Source organism: Falco naumanni, chromosome 10 (assembly GCF_017639655.2).
Source record: "Falco naumanni isolate bFalNau1 chromosome 10, bFalNau1.pat, whole genome shotgun sequence".
Taxonomy (NCBI): Eukaryota; Metazoa; Chordata; class Aves; order Falconiformes; family Falconidae; genus Falco; species Falco naumanni.
The window spans coordinates 31,369,258-31,380,177 of NC_054063.1; the positions used below are offsets into that span (position 1 = coordinate 31,369,258).

At 41.0% G+C, this 10,920-nt stretch overlaps 1 protein-coding gene across 3 annotated transcripts in view; it reads right to left on the reverse strand.

Annotated features, from left to right (window-relative positions):
• Nucleotides 1-9,181, reverse strand: part of NCOA3 (nuclear receptor coactivator 3) — an 85,128-nt gene extending 75,947 nt beyond the window's left edge. For all 3 annotated transcript variants that reach the window (XM_040609307.1, XM_040609306.1, XM_040609305.1), the window contains exon 1: nt 9,045-9,181. The gene's annotated coding sequence lies outside the window, so the exon portion shown is untranslated. The remainder of the gene's footprint in view (nt 1-9,044) is intronic.
• Nucleotides 9,182-10,920: the final 1,739 nt, after the last annotated feature.

Sequence of the window (10,920 nt, forward strand, 5' to 3'; positions counted from 1 at the left end):
CAAAGCTGTTACTAGACCAGAACTTAAAATCTTTTTTTGGGGGGGTTGGTTTTTTTGTTTTGTTTTTGTGAAGCTTGGAAATTTCCACTGCTTGAAAAGATTTTTAAAAAGCTTACTCAAACGTACAGCTCAAACTATCTTACAGTTCTGCCCAGACAGAATCTTTAGTTTAAGCAAAATTTCATCACTATAAAGCACTACTAGGATGTGGAAGGAAAAAAAACATTGCTCATATACCAAAAACATTGCTTGGCCCATCTGAAATATTATCATACTACATATTCATCTCTTGACAGAGGTCATCTGAGGTCCAGCCACAAACAGATGGGTAAGAGAAGATGAAGCAACCGTGTAGCTGTACATTTGAACAAAAAAATAAACTGGATGGCAATGCAAGCTATTCTGTCCCTATCAAGAGAGGTCTCTCCTTGAATTTCCTCAAATCTCTGCTCATTTTACCTCTCACTGGATCCCACTTATCATCCCTACTACCTTCTTATGATCTCTAGCACAGCAAATAGAAGTCTGGCAAGTTTGCTAGCACCAGTACTACACCTCACCTATACATGTCTTGTTTATGAGCTATGAACATGCATCACCAAAATATTAGGGGGTTCAACAGAAGACCCACAGGTGTGATACAGGAGTCTTCAAAAGCTACTCCAGACAGCACAGACACTTTCTTTCCTCAGTTTTCTGTGCACTGATCAAAAGAACTGCTTTCCTTTTAAGGGGGGATCAAATGGACATTCTAGGTTAACAGAGGTGCTGGTTTTGTTCCATTTTAATCAAGAGAACGATCTGCAGATTAAGTACTCTTGCTTTGGTTGCCTTCAGAGCTATGTATGACTAGATAAATACTTTACTGACTAAGAAGGGATTCTATCAATTACTGCCTAAAAATGTTATTTCCCATTCAGAGATTTTAACGGGAAAATAAAACTTTCAAATAAGGAAACATAAGTTACTTACCAAGCAAAACCAATGCACATGCCAGCACATGACATGAAAGTGGTACGCAACCAAGAAAGATACTTTTAAAGTGTCTTGAATCCATGTGTTCTTTTACATTTTCTTGTTTAAAAGGCTACCACAAAATTATGCTTAAATGAGAAGTACAGCAGACTAAGACTTATTCATCAATGACCTGAATGAAGGGACAAAGCATACCCTCAGCAAGTTTGCTGATGGTGCAGAACTGGGAGGAGTGGCTGATACACCAGATGGCTGCACTGCCATTCAGTGAGACCTGGACAGGCCAGAAAGTTTGGGAGGGAGAGGAACCTAATGAAGTTCAACAAAGGCAAGCGTAGGGTCCTGCATCTAGGGAGGAATAACCCCACACACAGGTACAGCCTAGGGGCTGACCTGCTGGCAGGCAGCTGTGCAGAGAAGAACAAAAGACAATGCTTCGCAACATAAGCTGTAATTCCCTACTTCCACCTAACTCTTTAACCCAGCCTTTAAGGAGGGAAAAAAATACTGTTAATGTAGGGGAAGAGGTCTGAAAAGTCTATTCCAAGTCACTGGCAAACAAGTAATTGCAAATTTCTTTTTTAAATCATCTCCTTAACATGTAAGCTGCTAAGAATGAATAACCATTTTGAAGTCATAGTTGTGACTACGAGGAACAAATTACTTTTTGAACTTTTACTACTACTTCCATAAACTTCCAAGAAACAATACAGCACTTTTACATACTGACTGTGTGTGTGTGCACACGCACCTGTATGCGTACACTCTCAACAGTTGCCTAAGAAGTTTTAGAAAAAGTTTATCCAAGTAGACTACATTAACTGCTACCCACTCACACACATAGTAGCAAACAGCACTGAGCACAGATGTTTCCCTTTTCCTGGGACTCACTAGCCTCCAGAGAACGTGATCAAAACACAGCTGAGGCATTTAATAAAAATCAACAACATTAAGACATTAATACACTCCATAGGGCAATCAGCAAGGTGTCAGAATGTCTATTTGAGTGCACAAGGTAGAAACAGGGGAATGCTATCTTTGCTATAGGTTTTTGTTCTGCACCAGTCTGAAGGACTCAAAACTGCCCTTTAATTGACTTCTGAACAATAAAAAGTTACTTCACAGTACTGGAGTAGAGAAGGTGCATCTCACGTTTTTATTATTATTATTTTTAAGTAAATTGCTTACTTCTGCCTTCTGCTTAACCCTTGCATTAACAGATAGAGCAACAAACTCCCTGCTCCATTACCTGTTCTATCACTTCAGGATGTTTCAGTGAGGCAGAGCATTCTGTTATTAGATATAAGGTAACCATAAAGAAAATACAGTACGTACAGCAACACCACCAAATTGTTATATTTTCCTAAGTGTGCATGGATAAGAAGTTCTAACTGCATTTTATTAGAGACTTCCCAGAAGAACAATTTCCTCACATTCATGCTAACTAAGAAAGCATCTGAAAGACATTTATGATTTCCAGGATCATTCATATAAGAGTTAACCAGAAGCTGATTGATGTACTTCAAGCAAATCTGTTCATAAGTAATTTTATAACCAAACTTTTCATGTTGAATCAACACTGGAAGCTGGATTTGACTTCACACCATTATCTATATGTAAATGACTCAGCTGATCAATATTTGGCAATGGGAACTAACAAAAAAACATTAAACCCATGCAGTCTAGAAAGGTTCCTTTCTAGACCTACAGCAATAAAAATCTTTTAAGAAGAACAATAAGCAGTCTAAAAGAAAAAAAGTGAACTACTGCTTATGCAACTCAAGAAAGGAGCTCACCTATATACCAGAGATATTTTCCTCACAAGATTTTTAAAGTTACATTTCACTCATTTACACAGAAAGTAAATAGTAAAATAGCACCCTTAGAGCTTACTACTCATTTTCTTATATAAGATAGAAATAGCTGCTTAGTCTTATGCTACACCACTTCATACCTTGTGCTCTAGCTAGACCTAAGAGCAGTAACAGACCTGCCTAAGTCTTAGAAAAACAAAAATTCAGAGGCTTTCCAGAAAAAAAAAAACCAAACCCCATACATCACTAGTGTAAGCTTCCATTCCTTCGTCATTCTTTGGCACAGTGAAACATCAGAAATACTTCAACTATTTTTCAAATTTCTTCCTAAGTTTATGTTCTTTTTATGTCTTTAATGAAAAGATGAGTCCAAAACAGCGCATACAAACTACAACAGTAGTTTTGCAGTGGCTGGTGCCTGTAAGCCAGATTTGCGTTGTCCTTGCAGAACAAGTATATTTACCTATTCACTTTTTGCAGTTCAGAAAAACATGGGATAAGCAGCAGCGTGCTTGATTTTACCATGCAACCCATTACTAACAGATTTCAATATTACACCATCTGGTAGACTGGGAACATTATCAACAAGTTATAGCTTTAAAAAAAAAACAAAACAACACACAGAAACACAAATTCTCAAGTTTGTCACAACAGTTATGAAAATTCAGGCTTCTAGAAAAACAAAGAGTTTGAAACCTCCATTTTGGTTTTAAAAGAATTGAGAACTGGGGGGTGGGGGATTAACCCGCAAGAATTGGGGGGTGGGAGTTGTATTTTATATCTCCATCAACTCCTCCCTCAGGGGCTTGATAGCTCATGACTTAATATTGTGAAAGCCTAGAAGGGACAGCATAGCTTGTATTTTAATGCATTACCTGAAACCATTGAGTTAAAGTTATGATACAGTCAGTATATTTAACATAATGGTTTCATTGTGAAAAAAAGCTGCTAAGAAGTTTCCCATTAAGCATTATGACAGATCCTTTGTCTTAAAGCTCTTATCCTCCCTCTTCATTAGGTAAAGATAACAACCATTAGACACTACTAAAATTGTTTATAAAAGCATACTATATGATCTGGAATAAAGAGTTATTTTTCCTTTAAAGTTCAAAATCACCTGTTAATGAGGGTAAAGAAGGAAATACATTTAGCACATCGACAGTCATATACATGATCTCCTCTTACCTCCAAGAAAAGATTTATTTAATACAGCATCACATGATATCATCACAACTATACCTGACTTGGTTCAGTAACAGGAAGAGAGATGCTTCCCTAGACACAGCGTGGTGACACTGAAGTCTTGTCTAGCTTGTGATCAACTACAAAGATAAATGGGTGATCTAGGACACTTGGAAGGAGTGCAACATATGAATTAACAGTTTTGCTACAGTTGCCTTAGGGAAAAAAAAAGGTACTGCATCAGTTCTGTTGCACTCATGACCCAGACAAACACTGGCATTGTAAAGGAATGCTTAAGTGAACTGGGTAAGCTTTCAAGCAAGCCTTTGACAATTGTTTTGAACACACATGCTGATCTGCTTTATTCTATGCTGGGAAAGTGGCAGGCAAAAATACCTAATCTGGAAGTTGTTTTCTTCAGCAAAGACAACTGGCAAATACTCTTTAGACAACAGATTTTGGCTTGTTTTTCCCTAGTCTGGGTAGTTTTCCTAAGAATAATTTTTTCTTCCCTTTCCCACATTCACTAACTGCTCTTCTGCATGTATTTCTAACTAGAGTAAAACCCAGGTTAATGAAGATATTAGAATTTCCATTAGAAACAATTTAAGAATTGTATTTGTTGAATGTAACAGTCCACACAATCTTTGATACTTGTAGTGTCATTCAAAACCATGTTTGTATGGCCTAATCATAAATACTCTGGAAAATGTAATTTTTACCATTTGTGTTTGCTGAGAGAAATCTACTGGAATCACAGAAGACAAGGTATCTCGTTCTATTTCACCTCACCTAAAAGTTCACAAGAAAAAGCACGCGTGTAGCCCTGTGAAGGTGTTAGGCAAACAAAGCAAATCCCAAAGAGCAAGTTTCATCAATACATTAAATAGCCTCACAGTCTCTGAGACTAGGGAGATAAAAGGTACTTCTGCTTTTTCTTTCTGCCCTGTCCTACTCAGTCCCCCTCCTACCTGCCAAGGGAGGGGGGGGGTGGGGAAAGATATGTGTTAGGCTACAACTCAACTACCCAAAAGAAACATTATATTGATAATACTTTCAGCCACGCAACCTGTTTTGCTGTTGCCTCTGAAAAACCAGACAACTGATTTTCTCACATACAGCAGAGAACAGAAGAAGGGGGAAAACATATTTTTTTTTTCAGAAGTCACATACAGAATATTCCATGCAACTACATAGATAAACCCACCTTGAAAACGTGCCTCTAAAAGGCCTTCTGGGTATGCCTGTGATATTAGATTATCTCATTCCATGGCTCTGACACATTTTGACATGCACAGAAACGTGGAAACAGCGAAGGGTTCAGGCTTTGTGACAAAGTGTCATACTCAACCAAGGCTAATTCAGGTGCTAGTTATTATGGCTAGCAGTATAACAGTTTTATTGTTCTGCAGCCTTCCTCTTCTCCCTCCTCTCCCATTTTCAGGTGCACCTGATAAATCAGGGCAAAACTGCTATGCAGTTCAGCCATATGTGTAACAACTTCGATGATTGCTTGCCCTGACCTAACAATTTCAACATGTTCTGCGTAATTTTTACAGTGTTTTAAGATTTCTAGAACAATCTCATCCATGAAATGCAGTTGTTATGGTTTTAGACTTCAAGTTATGTTAGTAATCTTCCAAAAAGAACTCAACAATAGTAAGAAAGCCTCTAAAATCTCCAATAGGGCAATGATGCATAACCTAACAAAGAAAGTTAGACAAACAGTTTGACTACACCTGACCTAACATACTCACATTTAACAGTAAAGGTGACAAAGTCAGGGGTGGGGCTGTGGAGGTGGGAACCTGACCAAAATGAAATCAAAGCAAAAAAAAACCAACAACTCCCACACACAAACCACACAAAGTCAGGGAACACTTAACAGTAGTTAGATACCTGTAGAGCTGACTCTTCAAGTATATTGCAAAAGCAGTCACAACCTTAGCAGTAAGAGACATACACCATATCCTAAGCTCAGCAGCAGCAGTAACAAGCCTGACTTTCTAGAGCCTAAGGAAAATGAGCAGTAAAACCAATGGAGGCCCCCTTGCCCTCTTCTCCCTGTCATTTAAATAGCATGCTGTCTTAAGCAAGTGCCTTTTTCTTACCTCTGTACAGTGTCAGAAATGCAGCCAGCTCTAGACAACATAAAAGAAAAATGTGCATCTACATCTAAAAGCATAAAACCTCACCAACAATAATTCCAGATACTGCACACGAAATACTAAAAATCCCTCATGCAATTGTGTTTGGAGGCAAGGTAATTTTCTTCCACTGCAAAGAAAATAAGCTTATTGATAACTGTCAACTGTAAGTCATCAATTAAATTAAAGGCATTATTAAAGTAATAGGGTCCATCTGAAGTATACCTACCATTTACATGGGGTAAAAAAAATTTCATGTATCTTCCCTTAAATGCAGCATATAAAAATCCAAGTGGAAGTAGAATCCATAGCAGATTTAAATCAGTATCAGTAAAATTCAATCACAATTGCCTCTTTCCTAATACACTACATTTAGAAACATCAATAGATCTTGTCAGAGAAAAAAGCACACAAGCATGCTGCCCCAGCAGTCAGGTTTAGATATTTTTCACCACCCTCTCATGTCCTTGGCATAGAGAACACTACTCCTCCCCTCCCCTCCATTTTTTAGTATAAAAACAAGTCAGAAGAATATTTAAGATATTTCTGAACACTCAAAATCAAAAACCTTCCATGAATATAATGCAGAATCTCCTGTATCCTACAGTCATTCAAGATCACCTCTTCGAGGGAGGCTCATTTAAATGCAGTTGAAGCAACCTCCAGTGTCAGACTGTAGTGTCCAATATCATTTTACATGCTACCAATGGCTTGATTTTGCAGACAAACATAACCTAGACACCACTTCATTCTCAGGGTTCTTTAAAAAAGAAAAAAAAGACACCCTTTTCTAGGCAACTGTAACACAGAAATTAATCTTGAAGGTTTTGACTGTGATTTCTTGTCTATTATTAATGAAAAAAAGCCCATGATCAAAAGATCATGTTCTATTGTAAAATAGATTTCCTTCTCCTTCCTATTCTGAATTTTGTCTCAACTATACATTAGTCTCAGTGATACTATGCATAGAATTGATAAGCAGACAATGCAAACTTCCAAGTTAATAAATTCAAAGCCCAGGTGAATAGGGGTTTCAAATGAAGAATTAAAAAAAAAAAACCACACCACCACACAAAACACCAAACCCAAACCCCACACAACTCATATGCTAAATAAAAGCTGACTGGAAACAGCACACTGTCATCAGGAACGGTACTTAAAGCGAGCCTGAACACTGGGTTTATTCTGTCTGCTATCACTTCCTCTATTTCCCAACCTCTATCTTCATATCACAGCAGCAAATCCACTGGTACTAATTAAAAAATAAAAAAATTAAAAAATAGTAGTACTAACAGAGTTGAATGAAATTCTGAACAACAGTCAGTTAAACAGCCCATTACAACAACTGCTAAGAGTATATACAATTACTGTATGTTATCATGCAGTCTAGTTAAAACAAACAAACAACACACACACACACAAAAAAAACCCACCAAAAAAGCCCAAAACCACAACCCGCAATTTTGTCCGTTTCCTCTAAACCCAAGCTCTTGTGCTGGGGCTTTCACTCCGACACTATTTGTAATTATGAAGCTATCTTGTATATATATTTAGCACATACACATCTTTGTCTCATGTGTAGCAGCTCATTATAAGTCCAAAATATTACATGAGAAAATATTTATTTTTTAAATAGCGATGACAGAATTTTAAGCTTATTTTGTGTCCATTTTAACTGTATTATAGACACCACGTAGCTAGACAATACTGTCTCTCACACTTCCAGACCTGCTTCAGTTTTTTCTTGTTACTCCAGATAGAATCCAACATAATATTTTCTGTCAACTTTCAGATAAACGAATTAAAGGCAGAATCAGATATTTTTTTTCTTAATAGGTTAAAGAGCAAGGAGGTACTACCTGATTAGAAGAGACTGATTTAAAACTGTGCTCACTGGATGAGCTGACAAAGTGGGAAGCTCCTTTTTTGAAAGGAAACCTGACTGTGCTTAAGAGTAGGAGCAGAAACCACAAACAACCAACTTTAGCATCAAACAAAGAGGACTCTGGGAATTATGTCAACCTCAGACAAAATCCCCACCCATATTCACCCCATTTATACCCCAGAACGAGTAACACCTACAATGGTATTCTCCTAGTGACCTCAGGAGAAAATAATTATTTCTCATCTCCATCCCCGAACGGCACAGTTTCATTGCAGCTGTGAGGCAAAAATGGGTAAGAGGCATGGAAATTAAGCTTTTATTTGCAGTATTTCTCATCGCTTGTTACCGGAGACAAGAGAAGTCACCTCTGAAACTTACCGAGGCTACAGGATGATCAGCAGGAGAATGCAGATATGAAGGTCTCTGGAACCGCCTCAGTATCAGATAAACCCGGCCGAACGGCAGATGGGGCCATTCTAGCCCAGGTATTTCACCCCGCGCAGCCTCGGCGCGGCTGAGGAGCCTGAGGCTCAGGCGGTTCTAAAGGCAAATCCACAGCGACCCCCGGTCCCGCCGCTCCATGAGGAACCTCCACCCGAACTCGCCCCGCTCAGATCCGCGCCGCCCCGCGTACGGGCAGCCTTAGCTCCACGCCAGGCGCCCACCGCCCCCTCAGGAATAACTACACTCCCCCGTCTAACTACACTCAGCGCTAAAGTTACAATGGTTAGAAAGAGGTAACGGCGTTTACGCGCTGCCCCGGGAATCCCCTCATCCCCAGCCCTGGGATTGCTCCTCACACACCACCCGCCCGCGCTCCCCGCCCGCCTCCCCTCAGGGAGGCACATCCATATTGGGGAGGGGGGCGAGCGGGAGAGGAGAGAGCCGCCCCTCAGGGCCAGCCCCAGGCTGCTCCCGTCCCCGGCGAGGGGCAGCCCTCCCTCACCCATCCCAGTCCCACCCCAGCGCCAGAAGCTGGGGAACACGAGCGCGAACTCTCCTCCCTCCACTCGCTGCTCCCTCCCTCCAAACCCCACTCACCTGGGAAAGGAGCCAAGGCTCGGCTACGTCTCCTTCTCCCCGTCTCCCCCACACTCAACCTCTCGCCGCCATTTTCCTCGCTGCCTAGATTTAAATAGGAACCAGCCTCCCCGAGAGGAGCCACCGGGCGGCGCGAGGCACGGTGGGACCTGTAGTACGGCCCCGCGCGGGCGCTCACGGGACCCGCTCCCGCCCCGCGCGGGGCATCACGGCACTTGCAGTTCCCGCCCGGCCGCGGCAGCTTGCTCCGCCACCGCTCCCAGCGGCCCCTGCGGGGCGGGGCCCCGTCCGCTTCCCGCGCCGCGGCCCGGTCCCGCCGCTCGCCTGCAGATCCCGGGGGAAGCGGTCCCGGGGGAAGCTCCAGTGCCAGGCACCGCAGGCATGCGTGCCCCCCCGCCGGTGAAACGCGAAGTGGGCAATCGCCGTGCCCGGTATCAGCGCTGCCGCCGGGCGGGGGCCACGGGGTCGCAGCAGTACGGTGCTTGTAGCGGAGGGGGTTGTGTGCACGGCGGGTTGAAGGACGCCGGGGTGCCTGCCCTGCACACAGCGCCGCGGGGAAAGGCGCAGCTCAGGAACGCCTGCGGAGCGTTGCTACACCAACTACCGTTTTTCCCCCGTATCCATAAAGGAAAACGCAGTCTGTTAAAGTGAACGTTTAATGACGTGCAAACAGCTTCGGGTATGTGTCAAAGATGGTTTTCAAACTAACTCAGCAGGTCACTTGCTGTTGGAAAAAAGCAAGGCAAGGATACGAAGGGCTGGGAACTTAGACAGCCTTCCTACGCCACGGTTCACTTGCATAAATATTATCTTCATAAACTTTTTTAAACGAGTATTTAAAACTTTGCAGACTAAAATAGGGTTTGTGGAGAACAGTATACCTCAGTTTAGGTACTCATAAAGCAGCCATACAAAAATGCTCTTTTTATTTTGAAAGTTTATAAAGTGTGAAATAATGAAAAAGCACAGACTTAAGTCCTGCCAAGCTATTCATATGGAGCTCATTAAAGACCATAGCCACAATTAATATTCAAGATGGACAGACAAGTAAAGCCATTAAGCACACCTTCCAGTAAATTCCAAATAAAATTAAAAAAATCTATCAAACTTATGTTAGGCGCCCATGAGCAAGTTACTGGTAAAACATGAGCCTCCAGCTACCTCTGAAATAAGCATTACAAACAAAAAAATCCCGAGATAAAAGAAATGCAAATATGTCAATTTCTGGAAAAACAAGCTCCACCTTAGAGCTTACCTTGCAGGTATACTACACGAGAAGTTACCAATTATAAATGTCTGTTTGTACTTACGAACTCAAATTTAACCAACTGGTAAGGACAGATCCCCTATCATGTTATCATAACAGAAAAAAGTTTGTGTTGTTGGAGTACCTTAAAAGGGATGATGTCCTGTTGCATTTCCTGAAAATGTGAGATCTGCTCTTCCATGATTCCACTTCCCCCATTCCAGGTTATCTGCTTCTGCAGGTTGTTCTCTTCTTCCACTATGAGTGGATGAGGTAGGTCTGACTCTATATAATGAAGAATACAGTGATAAAAAGTGCTTTCATTTTTCATTGAGATGTGACTCTATAAAAATGCGTAAGACCTCCCTAATTTTTTTATACTTTTCTTAAAAGCTGATCATAAATATAGCTGTAGAACTCTAACATTTAACTTTTTTATCTATTTGCTCCACCTGCTGGTGCATATTCTTTTTAAAGCGGTCTTTAGAAACCTAAATGTATTATAAATTTGGCCAGAGATGTACACAAGAGACATATTTGCCTTTAAGCTCAATTTGTGTAATATGCCAATGAAATCCAATCTCATGCCAACATTTTCTCAGTCAAAAAAGGCCAATGGAAACACAGGCT